Source organism: Pinus tabuliformis, chromosome 7, assembly GCF_031772625.1.
Source record: "Pinus tabuliformis cultivar Carrire ecotype Pingquan chromosome 7, CPIR1, whole genome shotgun sequence".
Classification (NCBI taxonomy): domain Eukaryota; kingdom Viridiplantae; phylum Streptophyta; class Pinopsida; order Pinales; family Pinaceae; genus Pinus; species Pinus tabuliformis.
This window is the reverse complement of record NC_142293.1, coordinates 971009402-971028328: the sequence shown is the minus strand read 5'-3', so window position 1 is coordinate 971028328 and position 18927 is coordinate 971009402.

Here is an 18927-nt window from a genome sequence, read left to right as displayed (position 1 = left end):
TTCAGAGGCATGTAGCCACCACATCTCTTCTTAGAGATAAGCTACCATCGACCTAGCTGGCTTATTTCCATTTTTGGTTGTAAGCATATTTCAGTATTTTCCATTAATGAAATGAAGTATTATTTCTGCTGCATCTTTGTGTATATGGTTATCTCTGTAATTTGTTGCGTTCCTGTTTAAATCCGGATCACCAGGTGAAGAATTCATCGTCAAAGGCAGTCCTTGGGACCTCCCCACCCCCCAGATGTTTCATCAGATCAACCCATATGCCCATGCGTGGATCTCGTGGGGTGCTGATGGAAACTGCTACCCTGGGGCGGAGTGTGGGAACCTTCTCGAAAAAGAAAGTACACAGGATAGTCCCATATCTAAAGTTTTTGGTCTGTCCCCTCTTGATAGAAGTGAGTTGGCTCTTCATGTTGGCCAAAGGAGGAGTACACCAGTCGAACACAGTAGTGAGACAGTCAACTGCCATGCTCATGGTTAGTCGTGATGCTTGATGCAGAGAGGACGATCCGTTCACTCGAGCTATGGTGAACAGGATTACCCTCAGTGATAAACTCGCCACATGTGTGATGGAGATCTGGCTCCCAACCTTCTTGGGATGTCTCAGGCAATATATCTGTACGTAGTGCTCTATCGTGAGACTACTCCATGTCCTGCCCCGGGAATGTACTACCTCTCCCCTTCGGGAAAGGCCCGTGATGAAATAGATATCCTCCACTTCTAGCCTAAGTGGCATCTGATCAATCATAAAGGCTTCCTCGTCGACATCCCAATAATCAATGAGCATCTCAAGCAGACGTGTGTTTGCTTTCATATTCGGCAGTTTGAAGAATTTAAGCAAACCGCATCCCCGTAGGGCATCTAAAGCTTCTGGACTGTTCATAACTTCATTATTCACCGCTGCATGCTCTCTTTCACGCCACGTGACCGAAATTCTGAGAAAAAATGATTTTCAACCGTTAGTTTTTGGTATAAAATTGTTCGCTACGTATACGCGGGTCCCTGTGCACACAGTCGCGTATAGGGCTGATGTGTACGCGGGTTTCATATTACCAACCCGCGTATACGCCCCGGTGAAATTTTGGGCAAAAAATTCAATAGTGAAACATTAATTAAAAATCTTAAAACCAGTCACAATCAATTGCAAGCTAAGTATAAGAGTTACCTGGAGGTTTTTGAAGAATTTGAATGGTTGAATTTGGTGTATGGGAAGTTTGCTCCTTTTGCTCCAAATCTTTGCTCTCAAACTCAAATGGTGAAAATGGTGAGTCCAAAATCCTTTTTATAAGTTTTGAAAATGCAAAATTTTTTCAAAATTTTATTTTGTTTGGCCTCATGTGACTTTTAACTTGGGAGCTTGGAATGTCGAGAATGGTTTGCTTTTCAGGACATTTTGGACATTTTTTCGACAGTTCGAGATAGTTCCATGACTGCTGAACCGTCATGGTAGGTATCGTTTTCTCACTGGCATATAGGCTAGGGACACCATTTTTCTGTTGCATTATGCATACTAGCCTCCATTTACCGATACATCTGCCATAGGGTCGAACCCATCGTGTTATGGTTCGTAAGCCATCTTCACTCGCCGATTATTTAAATCATGACACGATGGTAGAGCCATCCTTTACATGGGAATCATAGTTAGCACCTCACTGACATTTGTTGCCCATGCTTCTCCAATTTGAGTAGGCTCGGGAGTCCTCTGTAGTCCCGCCATGACTTATGCGTTGAAGACTCATTCCTCTGTGGTTCTTCGCTTCATTCTGGACTTATACCCTAGAGGCTCCTTTGTGTTGAGTTGTACTACTGCATTGCATGTTGACCACTTGCACCTTTTGGCCTAGAGCCGGCTTCACTTGGACTCGTGTTTAAGCCAACTTTTGACCATGACGACTGAAAAATCAACCTTGCATACCTTTGACTTCTGCACCTTGACACACCTTGACCCGTGGAAGGAACACACCTTTGAGTGTCACTGACCAATTTTCACCTCCTTGCATTGAGCATAGGAATGTTCCATTCCCAGGAACTAGATCATTTGTTTCTCTGACACTCATTCTTTCCACTATACCATAGAATTCTTTTATTCTTTTTCAAGCTTAACAGAAAAAGACAAAAAAATTAAATATTCCAAAAAGAGCGAGAACGGGGCAGTATTTCCATTTATTGTTGGCAGCTAGATTCAGTCGTGTTGCCCTTGAACAAAGCACTCAAAACAAAGTCTCCTCCGTTTGGGCGGGATTTAGTTTGACTTAGGTATGCCTTAACCTTGTTATTGAGTCAGTTCTCCCCCAATTGGTTATCTCTTCTAATCATATGGAGGGTTCGTTCGTGCCTCCTGCATGACGAACTTATACAGAGTCATCATATGTTGCCACATAGTCATATTGAGTCGTGCTTTTGTTCAAGGGAAGTTAGTGTGAGTCGGCCTCTCTGCGGTGTCTCTTGACTCATTTTTCAGTCGCCCATCCCTGGTTGTCAGTGTCATGTCTATCATCACATCAGTTATATTGGTCCTTTACTCGTGTCGGTTTGAGAAGGTCCCCATTGACTTCTTCCTGGCGGGTCTTGTCCTTATCGACGATGACACCTTGCTCTGAGGACAGACCTAGAGCTGCACCCTGGCCCTATTTTCATTATTGATAGGCCACCTTGTGCTCAGCATCGATCAGTATCATGGGTCTTTGACTGAGTGGTTTCCCTTGTGTTTGACATCATCTTACATTATCACACATTGGGATTTCTGCAGTACCTTGGTTTCCATTTGACCCTATTGGTGGATACCTCGCCTCTGTGTCAGCTTTCATTATTGGTTGGTTCAGAGGGTTTCTGTCGTGCGTTAGTCACATCTTGTGTACACCGGAAACATACTTCGGTTGGGTTACTAAATCTCTTTCGTCTGATTCCTTCCACATTATTGGCCTACGGGTTACACTCACGCTAGATTGATGAAGGATGCCTTAATACCTTCCTTTTAGCAGATCTTTCCCTATCGACTCCGACTCATTGCTCTGGGGCAAAGATATAGAGTCCATTTGGTAGTACCTTGGGGTTTGCAGTCATTAGTGGCAGATCCTTCGCTATCGACAGTGGGAAACCATCATTGTCTCCTGATCGATAGATTCCTACAGGTGTTCGACTCCATCTCATCTATTCACACTTGTCGGATTGTACTGGGTACTTTGACGCTCATTATCATTATCGGTGAGTAGTCTCCCGTTTGTTAACAGTATACATCAATGACCGGTAATCAAATGATTTCTCACATGGTCGACTTTAGATCATTTATTCCCATGGTGTAGAAATGTACCACAGCGGTCGGTGAAGACCTCAGGTTGTGTCAGCATTCATTGGTTCACTTGATAGTTGCTCCTGTTGTTGCTAGTTGATACCACTCCACCTTATATGTTGCAGTCAGTCATGGCGACATTATATATGGTTGCACCTGAGTTTACAGTGTAGTACCATCCTATTCCATCATGTTCAGTTGGTACCTTTTGGGATCAGTCTTTGATATCAGTGATCCGTTGCATCTTTCAGCATCATTGACAATCTTATATGTGATATTCAGACATGTACTTGTTCAATCATGATCAGATGACCCATTATGTATTTTCCAGTCATTTATACTTGTATACTTAGTGGATCCGCTTGTACTTGATATGCAGACATGCTTTACATTTTCTGAGCATGGGTATGCCCGCCTCAGAGAGTGTTTCTTTCTTATCTCCTTTTCTGACTTGGCAGGATGAATTCTGGTGAAGTCCTCCTCGGTTTTTGACAGATTTCCTTTCCATGTACTTGCTTAATACATTTCAGCCATCATGTACCCCTTATGACCTCATATATTAGGGGGCATCTGTTATAGCTCCAAATCTCACTCTTATGGTTTGTGATACTACACTCATGGCCTAGGGCAACCCCTCCTTCCAGACCTGGTCCCAAAATTTAAAAAATAGTGTTTTATCCCTTATCCATGACATTTACCTGAGTTAAACACGTGTATACGTGGGTAGGTATATACCTAACCCACGTGTATGTATTAAAACACTTAAAAATATATAAAACTCCTTAATTTCGGGCGGAGATCATGGGTTTTACCTGCTGATCACCTGTTACTGCTCGTAGCCCAACTGTTCCCAACCAACTCCCAACTAAAAAACTACGTTGGGAGAGGTATAAAAATACCTCAAAGGGAAGGCCTAAAGGAGGAGAGAAGAGAGAGAAAGGTTATTATAATGAGATTTTTCCCCTAACCAGGTTTGAAGTCCCTTGTGCCTTCTGCACTTCCCCCATTTGTACAGGAAACCCTTGTTTCCTTGTGTGTTGATGCTCATCCACCATTTATGACATCATGGAGTAAGGCATGGAAGGAGTATGTTAAAGGCTTGAGGCTGGATGGATCCGGAAGGAAGCTTTTCTTGGAGCCTGTGAAGGGTGACTCAGGTGAACTTATTCCTTTTCTATACTTTATTTGTCTATAATAAAAGAAACACATGTCTTAGTTCCCAATATAAATCTTCTTTATGTTCATGATATTCATGTTAGAATATATATGTAAATGGTTGTTTGGATTTCATAACTAACTACCTTTATTTATAACATGAAGATGGTTTTTTTATAAGGTTTTGTCCATATACTGTTGTGTTCTTTGGAATTGGTGTTTTTGCACGACAAAAGAGAAGGGAACTGCAAGAAGGGATTGGACCCTAAAGGGCCTTCCCAAATGTAGGACCTAAGGTACGCCCCCTTTACAATAGAATTTGCTTATAATAGCATAATGGCTGTGTGAATGTGTGTTTATTTGAATAGATAACTTTCAGTCTGCTAGGGTTTCAACCCAAAAGGCCGTAGGGGAACATTTCCCTCCAACAATGCCAAGCACCATTAATGTTTTTAAAAGAAAGGTTTTGATTCATTCTAGCTCATGTCATAAATATTTTAGGACAATACCTTTCAAATATCTAATCAACATGCTAGCTTCCAACTGAGGAAGATGAATAATAAGGGCAATTATGGTTGTATAAGAGAAGATGTTATATACCTAAGGGGGATAATATGGGGTACCAAGGGAGGTACCCAAGGTAATAATGTAATAATGGGATGGGCCATAGTAATAAATAAAGTGGTTAACCCATATCATGTAAGGGACCACAAGTAGTTAATAATAATGTAATGGGCCCATGGTATTAGTTGATGGTATGAGGGAACCATGGTAATGACCCATGGTATTATATGTATGAGGCCTATATAGAGGCTAGAGACTCCAAGTCAAGGAATATAGTCAAGGATTATTGTATGAACAGGCATATGGCTTGTGGAGTGTTCTCATTCCTTAAGGAGTGAATGTATGGTGTTGCCCTACCTTAAGGGTTTGATCAATAAAGAATCATTTCATATTATTTCCGGGTTTATTTGCATCATCTTATATTTTCATATCATATCTATAGTTTTCTGGGTTAGATCTACAACAGGGTTTTGAGCGCTTCAAAATATTAAGTAAAAGTGTCAAGATACACAATTACAATGATGCATCACGAGTCCCAATAGTAGAACAAGAAGCCACCACTTGCTCCTGCAAGGAATGATCTTCTGTTCTATTCCAAGCTTGAGAAGCAAAGTCTAAAAGTCTATTTTCTTGGGTAATTAGAGTTTATTTATAACAAATTAGTTGAACTTTCACCTCCCATGTGACCTTTGAACTCCCTCATCACTCATGAGCTTCCTGTATGAGTTTTGAGCTCCTATATGACCTTTGGACTTCATAGTGATTGTTCACATTCCATGTGCCGCCCTTAGGCTTACACACATTTTACATTTTCGATTTTTCAAAATAAAAAAATTGTATTCCAACAAAAGTGTCGGAAACTAGATGTTTATGTTCATGCTTTGGAAAAAGACGATTTGGAAATTGTGACATGAAGCTCCATTATAATGTATCAAACGTAAGCCCTGTCCTCCGCTACTATTTCATGAACTCTTTATGAAAAAACTAGAATGTATTTCATCTACACACTCCAAAGGGTCCATATATAGTATTGGAACCTTCTAAGTCGTCATGGATTTCCATTTATCTCTCATAGTTCAAAATTCATTTATCTCCTACATGATGGTATCTTTCTGTCTCACCTACGCAAGAATCTTCTTGAAACCTCTTCTTGATGAACTCCTTGAATAATGATAAGATGTTGGGCTAATAAGATTTATCTCAATAATACCTAGAAATGAAATTCACTCACGGGAAGACAAAATCAGTCCCAAAATCACCTATTCTATCTTTATTTCTCATGAAATATGCCCATTGTGATGGGACAATGCACTAGTACTAGGTCATGATATTTCTTGGGTGAAAGACACATGTTTAGGAGACAAGAAGTCAAGGTTTGGGCATTGGAAGTGTGCATTACTCTAGCGAAAGAGAGAGGACCAAACTTGGGTGCAAATAGTAAGTCCTAAAGACAATTTCTAGAGGATTGAGGCCTGAAAATGCATAGTGTTCTATAATTGAGAAGACATCACTTAGTTGAGAGTACATCGCAACGACAAGGGGCTACAGGTTACCTTACTATTAAATATGAGTGCGCAATGTACTCCACAAGGAAGGGATTATGAAGGCTTGGTGTAAAACACAAGTGTAAGTAGTAAGTGGTTGGGTAATTGTCCTCTGGAGATACACTATGCACTTGTGAGGGGATATGCACCAAATATGGGCGTATGGTATATTGTTAGAAGACAAGAGTCTCATAATTGAGGCTTGGGAGGGAATTATATTCTCATAACTTGGATGAAATTTGAATGTGTTCATAACTTGTGCAAGATGTGAGGTTAAGGAAGAACCCCAAAATTGACTATATTTTAAATCAATTGAAAGAGAGAGAGAGAAACAGAATACAAATAGGTCCCAAACATGATAAGACGCACATACACAATTAGGATTATGAAAAGAATATGAAAATTTCCCAAAAAACCATGCATACACTAAAATGACAGAAAAATAACACTAATATCCAAGTGCAATAGTTAAGGCACTAGTCTATGTGACACAAGTGTTGACTATTATCAGAAGGTGCTCTCGGACTATGAATGTGAAGAGACACTAAAAACGACACATGCAAGAGAAAATATACACATGCAGGAGGAAAAATAGGCAAAATCAACACATGCAAAAGAAAAAGCAAGCAAAGGTGATAGTTGAGAAACTTACGTGGATGATGGTTCACTTGTAGCCAAGAATAGGATAGTGCTCCTTGTGCTCCAGAAATGCACAACTATCCAAGGTTAAATTTGAATGTGAAATGATCTTTGGGATAGAATCTTTATATAGAGAGAGCACATATGCAATTAGGGTTAGCGTTTTAAGTGTGCTCAATACATTTCAGAAAAATAGGAGATGAAAGTGTGATGACTGCCACTAGGAAGTGCTACAACGCTAACTTAGGGAAGTGTGCTCCCTCCCCCAACAAGATGTGCACATTTAGTATGGAAAAAAGTGTGTTGGCATTGTCCACGGGATATGCACTTCCACTACTTTCAAGGAGTGCGCTTATCCACAAGAAGTGCACTCATCCACAAGAAGTGCACTCATGCTACCAATAGAAGGTGCGTTCTACTTGTTTCCAAGACGTGCGCTCCACTATTTCCAAGAAGCTTGCTAGCCCTATCTTGGGGGGAATGTGCTATGAAGGCATTCAATTTTTTTTTGGTCTTGATGACTCTTTACATCATCTCTTTCAACATTTCTAGTCCAAGTGTGATTCTATCCATTGTATTGTCACAACTTATAGGTGTCACAAATTTTCAACCATGTAGTATTTTGAAAGGACTCATTTGTATTGATTCTTGATAACAATTATTAGATGAAAATTCCACCAAATGTAAGGTAGTCTTCCAATTTACTTGGTTTACTCATAATGTACATGAAAATCGTTTCTTCCATTAATTGATTTTTCATTTTTGTTCACCCACATATTTGTGGATGCATGAGGTGTTGGAATTTAGATGTGCACCGAAACTTTCCAATAATAGTTTCCAAAATATTGATGTGAAATTCAGATCTATATCAGATAAGTTTGCAATAGATATTCCATGTGTTGGACACAGATTTTCATTGATGTCAATATGGCAATATTCAAGGAGCAGATAGAGATGAGAGATGTAGACAGAGCCGAGGAAGAGGAGCACATAGAGCATAGGAAATTCATGAGAGATTTGTTTTACACATGCACTGAAATTATTTTGATTCAAGAGCTGTGAAATAGTTGAACTGATAATTTTGATTTTCAAGGTATAGATCAATGGCTTCAAAACAGGAAAATGCGAGAAGACCTTCTAGCCAGGAGGCAGAAGAGAGACGGGAAAATGCCTCTGATAACTTGGAATCTACATAATGGATGGCACATGTTGCCAAAGATGCCAGCACCGAGTCTACCTCTTCTACACTAGGTAGTATCAAGGAGGGCACCATGTCGGCCTTCAAGGGCCTCCAAGAAAAAATTGATAATGCTAAGGATTCTATCATGGACAAGACACAGGAAGTCAAAGACACCACTGTGGACAAAACACGAGAGACTAAAGAATCTGTAGTAGACAAGACAAGAGAAACTATAGCTACAACTGTGAATAAAGCACGTGAGTATAAGGATTCTCCTGCGTAGAAAGCTGAGGAATCCAAGGATGTAGCTATGGAGAAAGCATCGGGCAGCATTGGAAATGGGTGGTCGAGAGTCGTTAGATCTCCATGTGGCAAATCCAATGGCTATCATGTAGGAAAGTGGCATGGAGGTTAATTCGCGAGAGACGTACAAACACGCGGTAAGCGGGATTATCGCACCGCTTATCGGAGATGGGCGGTATCCATATATGGCTACGTGATCCAGTGAAATGGCGACATGTGGCCGGTGCGATGGGAATGAAACTGCTTTCCCCGCGGGTTATCAAGGGCGCGGCTTGAGGGATGAGGGCTAGCGAACGATGTCGGATTATATGGTGGACACGATCTAATCATGCACGTTTATCGATTGACGTGAGAGGTGAGGGCTAATATGATTTGGCAAAAGTGCACGATTATAAGTGTTAACACCTTAGTGCCTAACGCTAAACGAAAAAGGATTTACGTGGATTTTTGGAATAAAAGAGAAACGGTGGGGCAAAAGGGTGTTTCTAGACTTTTATATCAGTTTTCTTAGATTTCGTTCCTTTGGTTTTCGGATTGCAATGGCAATGGCAGCTTCCACCATGATGAGATCGTTTGTTACAAAGGGATTGTTTTGTGAAAATCATCGTCCTTCTGTGGCGATTGATGCATGGATCTGATCGAAGATAACCAGCACCGATGGCATAGTCAGATTGCCTTTTGGAAGCTTTGGAAGCAATTTCTTTGGATCCACCGTAGAGTTTGGCCAGGTTTCAGCCTTACAATGTTAGAGTGCTAGGACTTTGCAACCAGTTAGAGCTACTGCAACAGAGGACCCTCCTAGAGTTCAAAGATCTTTAGGAAAGGAGAGGACCAAGATAGGAATAAATGGATTTGGTCGTATTGGGAAGCTGAAAGATCAAGCAAAGTCAGAGGAAACGACAGCGACTGAGGAGGAAGCTTAAGAGATGGTGTAAGTAGAAACGAATGAACAAAGGCATGGGAATGTATAAAACAGTAGAAACAGATAATTGTTGGTGTGGTTATGGTGGTGAAGAACCTGAGGGTGAGATAGTATAAGTAGAAGAGGCAAAAGAGGCAGAAAAAGTAGTGGAGGCTGTAGAGACAGCAGAAGCAGCAGAGGCAAAAGAGGCAGAAAAAGCAGTGGAGGCTGTAGAGGCAGTAGAAGTAGCAGAGGTAGGAGAGCAAGAGTGAGACAACCTCAACTAAATAGAGTGCAGCAGCATACCTGTTTATCACAAGGTTGGGTTGGAGCCCAAGAGATTGGAGCCTCAGAACTGAACAGGACTGAAGTCATTGGGGTAGGTGCTCCTAAGTGCAGAACCACTGCAAAACATAGTTGGTGCTCTGGAGGTTGGAGCCTCATTGATGTCCAAGTTGGAGCTTGGAAACTATTCACAATCATATTTATACTTATATTATATTTATTTCTTTGCACTGTCTTGAGTTTTAATAAAAGCATTAAATTCAATTGTTGATTTCTATGTTCTATGTATACATATACATATCTATATAGGTTGTTGGAAATCACTAGAACAATTTAAAAAAAAAATAGTAAGAAATACTGATTCAACCCCCCCCTTCTTAGTATTTCCAACAATTGGTATCAGAGCCAAGTTTATTCATACTAGCCTAACAACTTGAAGAAGGATCCGCAGCCATGATGAGAAACCACGAAGCATCAGGAAGACCTCCTTTGTTCGATGGCACTAACTTTGGTTTCTGGAAGAAAAGAGTGATGTGGATATATTTCATAAAGTATAAATCTGAAACTTTTGAGTGTTTCAAGAATTTAAAAGCCCTTGTAGAAAATGAAAACGATTCAAAAATTAAGTTCCTCAGAATAGACAAAGGAGGAGAATTCACATCAAACGAGTTTAGTGAGTTCTGTAATATTCATGGAATTAAAAGGGAAGTCTCGGCTGCCAGAACACCTCAGCAAAATGGGGTAGTTGAAAGAAGAAACTGAACAGTCCAAGAAATGGCAAGAACTAAGCTATTAGCAACAGACTTACAGCCTAGATTCTGGAGAGAAGTAGTATGGACAACTATCTACACACTGAATCGAACTCAATTAAGACCAAATTGTGATAAAACTCCTTATGAGCTATGGAAAGGAATACCTGCTTCGGTGAAGTTCATAAAAATAAATAATGGTTCACCAGGAAAGTTTGATTCTCGGGTTGATGAAGGGATATTTCTTGGATACTCTACATGGAGCAAGGCTTACAAGTGCTACAATTATTGAATGAAGAAAATAGTGGAAAGCATTGATGTAAAGGTTGATGAAGATCTTCCAATAAAAGAAATTAAAGAACATGAAGATGACTCTCTCATTGAAGAAGAAGAACCTAAAGAAGAAGAAATAGATGAGGAAGAAGAAGAAGAAGAAGAAGGAAAGAGAACCACCTAATACCCCTTCTAAGACGAAGTATGTCCAAAGACACCATCTAGAAGAGCATATCATTGGCAATAAAGATGAAGGTGTGCAGACCCGAAGAAGGACAACAATTACACCCAAGAGAAAAGTCATTGCCCTCTTATCTATGATAGAACCAGAAACATTTGTAGAAGCAAGTAAGGATCCTAATTGGGTAAAAGCCATGGAAGAAGAAATGACCCAAATTGAGAAGAAAAGGACATGGGAGCTGGTACCTCATCCAAAGGAGAAAAACATAATAGGAACCAAATGGGTGTTCAAAAATAAAATGAATGAGGAAGGATAGGTTATCAGAAACAAGGAAAGACTTGTCTGCAAAGGCTATTCACAAATTGAAGGAATTGACTTTGAAGAGACATTTGCACCAGTGGCCTGTATGGAAGCTATCAGGATGTTCTTGGCATTTTCTTGCTCAAAAGGACTCAAAATATATCAAACGTACGTGAAATTGGAATTTCTAAATGGGGATCTCAAGGAGGAAGTCTACATGTTGTAGCTAGAAGGTTTCGATCTAACAACAGGAAAGGACTTAGTTTGTAAGTTGAAAAATGCTTTATATGGGTTGAAACAAGCTCTTAGAGCTTGGTACGCAAGATTAGATCACTATCTACAACAATAAGGTTTCAAAAAGGGAGTGGCTGGAAGCAATCTATACATAAAGACAGATCAAGGTAAGTTACCAGTTGTTCTTGTTTATGTCGATGATCTGATTTTTGCTAGTAATAATGATGAAATGAGCCATGAATTTTCTCAAAACATGTCAAAAGAGTTTGAGATGTCAATGATAGGAGAGTTGTCCCACTTCCTTGGACTTCAAATATCTCAAGCTAGAGCGCGATTGTGTATATCTCAAACCAAATATCTAAAAGACATGCTCAAAAAGTATGGAATGGAGGATTGTGCACCCATGAGCACACCTATGACCACAAACTACAAACCGAGCAAAGATGATGACTCCCCTTTAGTAGATGCAACTCATTACAGGTCAATGATTGGAGCCCTTCTATACTTAACAGCTACACGACCAGACATAATGCAAGCAGTAGGAATGGTGGGAAGATTTCAATCTGCTCCCAAACAATCCCATTTATTAGCTATAAAAAGATTTCTCAGATATCTGAAGGGAACTTCTGATTTCGGTATTTCGTACCCAAAGGACTCAACACTAACTGTAACTGCATACACAGATGCTAATTGGGCTGGAAGTATAGATGAGCGGAAAAGCACTAGTGGAAATGCATTCTTCCTAGGAGACTGTTTGGTATCCTGGCTCAACAAAAAAAAGTCATCGATATCATTATCCACAACCGAAGCTTAGTATATTGCTGCAGCAGACTATTGATCTCAGATACTATGGATGAAGGAAGCTCTAAAAGATCTTGACATATGTACAGATCAACCAATTTCCATCTATTGTGAAAACATAAGTGCTATTAGTCTCAACAAAAATCCTATGATGCACTCAAGAACCAAACACACACCAATCAAGTATCATTTCCTCCCTCAACAAGTAGCTGAACAAAACATCGTCTTGGAATATATCAGTACTAAGGAGCAGATAGCTGATATTTTCACAAAATCTCTTCCTCGAGAAGAATTTGAACATCTGTGTCAAAAGATGGGGTTTATTTCTTTATCATCACTCAAGTTCGTTTATAAATATGTAGCAGGACAGGGGGAGCAGTTTGACAGGGGGAGTCCATATGCATCCCTTTGCCATTGATGTCAAAGGGGTAGAAAGCAGAAGAATATTGCCATCAATAACAAAGGGGGAGATTGTTGGACACAGATTGTCATTGATGTCAATATGGAAATATTCGAGGAGCAGATAGAGATGAGAGAAGCAGACAGAGCCGAGGAAGAGGAGCACACAGAGAATAGGAAATTCATGAGAGATTTGTTTTACACATGCAGTGAAATTATTTTGATTCTAGACCTGTGAAATAGTTGAATTGATAATTTTGATTTTCAAGGTACAGATCAATGGATTCAGAACAAGAAAACGCGAGAAGACCTTCTGGCCAGGAGGCAGAAGAGAGACAGGAAAATGCCTCTGATAACTTGGAATCTGCAAAATGGATGGCACATGTTGCCAAAGATGCCAGCACCGAGTTTTCCTCTTCTGCACTGGCTAGTATCAAGGAGGGCACCATGTGGCCTTCAAGGGCCTCTAAGAAAAAATCGAGAATGCCAATGATTCTGTCATGGACAAGAGACAAGAAGTCAAGGACACCACTATGGACAAAACATGAGAGACTAAAGATTCTGGAGCAGATAAGACGAGAGAAATTACAGATACAACTATGAATAAAGCGCACGAGTATAAGGATTCTGCTGCGCAGAAAGCTGAGGAAACCAAAGATGTAACTATGGAGAAAGCATCAGGCAACAACAAAAACAGGTGGTCAAGAGTCATTAGGTCGCCACGTGGAAAATCCAATGGCTATCACGGAGGAAAGTGGCATGGAGGTTAATGTGCGGGAGACGTACAAACTGGCGGTAAGTGAGATTATCACACCTCTTATCGGAGATGGGTGGTATCCATATATGGCTGGGTGATCCAGTGAAACGACGACACGTGGCCAGTGTGATGGGTGTGAAACCTCTTTCCCTGTGGGTTATCGTGAGCGTGTCTTGAGGGATGAGGGCTAACGAATGTCGTCAGATTATATGGAGGATGCGATCGGACGATGGGATCCAATCATGCACATTAATCGACTGACGTGACAGGTGAGGGCTAATATGATTTGGCAAAAGCACACAATTATATGTGTTAACACCTTAGCACCTTGGGCTAAATGAAAAAGTATTCACTTGGGTTTTTGGAATAAAAGAGAAACAACGGGGAAAAAGGGTGTTTCTAGACTTTTATATCAGTTTTCTTAGATTTTGTTCCTTTGGTTTTCGGATCGCAATGGAAATGGCGGCTTCCACCTTGATGAGATCGTCTGTTACGGTGGGATCGTTTCGTGAAAATCATCGTTCTTCTGTGGCAGTTGATGCACAGATCCGATCGAAGATAACCAACACCGATGGCATAGTCAGATTGCCTTTCAGAAGCTATGGAAGCAATTTCTTCGGATCCACGCAGAGTTTGGCCAAGGTTCAGCCTTACAATGTCAGAGTGGTAGGAATTTGCAACCAATTAAAGCTACTGCAACAGAGGCCCCTCCTAGAGTTCAAAGATCTTCAGGAAAGGAGAGGACCAAGATAGGAATAAATGGATTTGTTCGTATTGGGAAGCTGAAAGATCAAGCGAAGTCAGAGGAAATGATAGCGACTGAGGAGGAAGCCTAAGAGACGGTGTAAGTGGAAACGAATGGACAAAGGCATGGGAATGTATAAAACAGTAGAAATAGAGAATTGTTGGTGCGATTACGGTGGTGAAGAACCTGAGGGTGAGATAGTAGAAGCAGCAGAGGAAAAAGAGGCAGAAAAAGCAGTGGAGGCTGTAGAGGCTGCAGAAGTAGTAGAGGCAAAAGAGGTAGAAAAAGCAGCGGAGACTATACAGGTAGCAAAAGCAGCCGAGGCAGGAGAGCAGGAGTGAGATAACCTCAGCTGAATAGAGTGTCGCAGCATTATACTTGTTTATCAGAAGGTTGGGTTGGAGCCCAAGAGTTTGGAGCCTCAGAACTAAACAGGATTGAAGTCATTGGGGTAGGTGCTCCTAAGTGCACAACCACTCAAAATAGAGTTGGTGCTCTAGAGGTTGGAGCCTCACTGAAGTCCAAGTTGGAGCTTGGCAACTATTCACAATCAGATTTATACTTATATTGTATTTATTTCTTTGCACTGTCTTGAGTTTTAATAAAAGCATTAAATTCGGCTGTTGATTTCTGTGTTCTGTGTATACATATACATATCTATATAGGTTGTTGGAAATCACTAGAACAATTAAAAAAAAAATAGTAAGAAATACTGATTCAATCCCCGCCCCCCCTGTTATAGGGAAAAGTGTCTATATAGAACTGCTCTATCCCACTAAGGTGTGACAACTGCCTTAGAAACAAACAAAGAAAACTACTTTCATTTTTCCTTTATGAATTATAGATAGAGAGGAACAGAAAGACCAACCTCTGTCTTGCACTAATCTCCTGATTTGATCCCTCTCTTCTTTGATAGTCCTCAGCTACCTACTCCCTTGCACGTCGAGCTTCAAAAAGTACCTGTAATATCATAGAAGCATAGCACTATACAAAGACATGGATCTATAATCATAAACAATCTAGGATCAGATGTAAATTGACCATACAAATGTGGCAAGCATCAATGACACAAAAGCATGGAGGAAAACTCAAATAGCTTTTATTGATAAAAAAGAAAAGAGCCAAGAGGAGTTACAACCAGTTGTTATGACCCAGCATCAACCTCCCAGCAAAGAAGCCCCTCTTCACCTCAAACAAATCTTAGATCACCCAAAAATCTGATGTTTGTCTCAAGAAACCAACAACAATTCCTTACAATATGCAAAATTCCAGCCTCTGGATCTCTGGGATGAGGGATCCATATATAGATATCTGTAAGGGGGATGAGTCAGCTTGTGATTTGATTAGTGTCTTCTCTCTGATAGTTCTTGCTTCCACTTGGAGTCTGATGGTCTCTTACTCATCCTTGGTCGAATTTAGTGAGGCAAGTGTCACAGGAGAAGATTCTGGAAGCTTCCATTGCCTCTCCACCTCGCGGAATGATACTGCCATTTGTCATTTATCGCCCATCGCACACCACAGAAGGGATTTTTGAAATGCAACGCACCCACACAGTGCATTTAGGTGAGATGCAATGCACTTAGCCAGTGGAGCTGCTGCAATGATCCTGTTTTGACCAATTTTGAGGAGTTTCTCATGGAGAACTTCTGGGAGAAGCTGTAATCTGTTGACCTTGTTCCTTTAGGGGTTAGAACAACACTTTTAGGGAATTAGGAGCCCTTGGTTTATGGACATTTCATGCTTGGGGTTGTAGGGCCCAAAAATGTCTATAAGAGTTGCCCCCTAAAGCATGAGGTCGTTAATCTTTTGATGTCGGGTGAAATGCTTTATTATGAGGATCCGAAGTTCTTTCAATGCTAGGGGGAGACCTGTAATAAGATACAATACAATACATTATCTTCATAATATTTTCATGATCTAGCTGAGGCGGGCATTCCCATGCTCAGCTTTATAAATTCACTTTCATGTACAAAGGACAGACAATCGTCTGAGTGTAGACTGATGATTCTGATAGAGCCATCATCCTTTTGATTGGATGATTATCTGTGCAACAATAATGTACATTTGATGTCTTTATTTCCCTGAATATATATCGCAGCCCGGATGGATGAAACTAGATCCGGGGTCTTCAATCTCGTTCGATCTTCACTCGTAGTACAAGTCGATCCATGTGAGAAATGTTCTGAAGTCGAACATGGAAAGACATCGCTTGATTACCAGCCAATGATGTAAACTGTTAACAAGCATGAGAGTTATCACCGATAATGATAATGACCCTCAAGGTACTATAGTACAATTCACGTGGTGTGAATAAAGGACTTGGCATCGAACACCATGCAAAATCTTTCGGTCGAAGGCCATTGATGTAAACCTATCGCCGGAAGTGAGAAACTTGCCATTGAGGTATGCAAGCGTCAAAGTACTGAATGGGGTGTTCCTAGATCAACTTCTTGGATAATGAGCTGATGTTGAAAAGAAGTGATCCATCACAGGAGGGCCTTAATGAATCCCACATCAATGACACGGAACGGAGCAAATGATTTTAATGGAGGTGAAATGATCTGGTAATATAAGGTTCAGTGTGGCGATCATGAAAGAATGGAGCATAAATGTATGGTAGTGGGTGAGACACAGGTGAATTCTCTGAATGACTTCTCTTGAACATATCGGTGACACTGATGTGATGGATTGGTAGCATTAACCCCAAATGTGGATGGTATGGTGTGACCATGGTGATGTGACCAGTGAATGAAACAACCCAACCCGACTTGGACACGGAGTGGAAGTGTCATGTTCAAGAGCGACTTGCTACCCACAAAGTTTCTTCAAGTTTTCTTCCCAATTTTCCCCAGTCATTGCTGACCAGTACCTCTTTATTTTTGTCAAGCTTGAGGAGGATAACATATGCTTGTTCTATAATTTACCCTTCGGGCAAACCCACCGCTATGTTTTAACGAGGCTAGTGATAGTGAAACTCGTTCTTGTCTATAGACAAGTTTGTCGCTATTAATCTTTTTAACGAGTTTAACGACAAAGATAACTCGGTCCTTTTCAATTTTAGAGAGTCTGAAAAGGAACGTAAAGGTAACTCCAAAATTCCTTTTTCGTCATCTAATCCCTTAAGTCCGAAAAAGTATAAAACAATACAGAAGGGATGAATTTCGATACTTTTAACGAGCCGAACAAAACAAGCGCTCGATCGTTTTTTGTAATAATCCCTGAGGTCCAAAAAGATTAAAATCTAGAGGAGGGATAACACTTCCTGTCCCTTTAACGAGCTGGAGAGGCCAATGGCTCGACAATATTTTCATATTTTACGAGTCAGTTGAAAAGAGCTTAAAGGAGACTCATCTTTTGAGCAACGAGTGATAATATGGGTAGTAGCTGATTCCAGGTAAGGTTTGGAATTTTCCAATCACGACAGTGTCACAAGGATGGCTAGTGAGATCACTCTTCGCAGCTGTTCTTCAAAATGGGTAAACAATCAAATGGGGGTGAATGATCGGCCAATGAAAAAGTGGAGGTGACGGTGCAAACATGACCAAGGCTTTAATGGCTGAAGTACTACATTCACAATGGTTATTTACTGGGGAATAGTTCATTTTTTAATGTGCTAAAACTGCTCGATGCGGGTTTATTTTTTAACGAGCTTGAACCCTGCGGTAACACTGCTCGTGGCGGGTTTATTTTTTAACGAGCTTGAACCCTGCAGTAACACTACTCGTGATAAGTTTGCATGCCCCAACATAATAACGCAAATCTAGGTGCATGCCCCCCAAGCTTCATTGCATTCAACTCGATGGTCGGAATGAAGGTTTACCTTCGAGATCTTCGAAAGACTCGACTTTGATTTTACAAGATCGTAATCAAAGTCTCGATTTGGAAAGGGAGTCATTTCATTTTTTAATGAGGTTGACACACTAAAATAACTATCCTCATGACTCCTTGTTTCATTTTTTAACGAGGTCGACACGAGATAAGAACCATCCTCGAAATCCACCATATTTACAGTATTTGATAGAGAATGAAAAACTGAAGGATGATTAAGGTTGCTGGAATAATCTTCGTGGTAATTTGGAAGACAGGAGTGATGGTGGTAATCTTCCCACGGTGCCTCTCCTATCATTGAATGAATGATTCCTTCGTCTATTGAGTGTACATGCGATGAAGGATTTGAAGAGGTGCCATATTCCTTAGACCTATCTATCCAAACACTCGATGAGCATTGATTTGGGTTTGACCCCCAGGCCAAGAAAATTGATTGCTACAATATTTCTAGAATGGCGATGATCCATGCTAAAAAAATGTTTAGGAATCTTCTAAATCCATTAGATATAGAAGATTTCATATTGTAGGTTTCCACTGTGGCGACTTCTGCCAGATTACTTTGAGGCGGTAGGGCAAAAGTACCCATTAAGGCAAGGTCTTTTAGGAGGCCTACCCCAATATTTTGAAGTGAATGATTACTTCCATGGATCATTGGAATGATTCCCGTAACTTGTGGACTGTTGGGGAGAAATGTTTGTTGGTCGACGATTGTAATTCCTCCTTGAAAGGGAAATGCAATCTTCCTGAAGTAGGTCGACACAACTGCGGCCATGGCATATATTCATGGCCTTCCC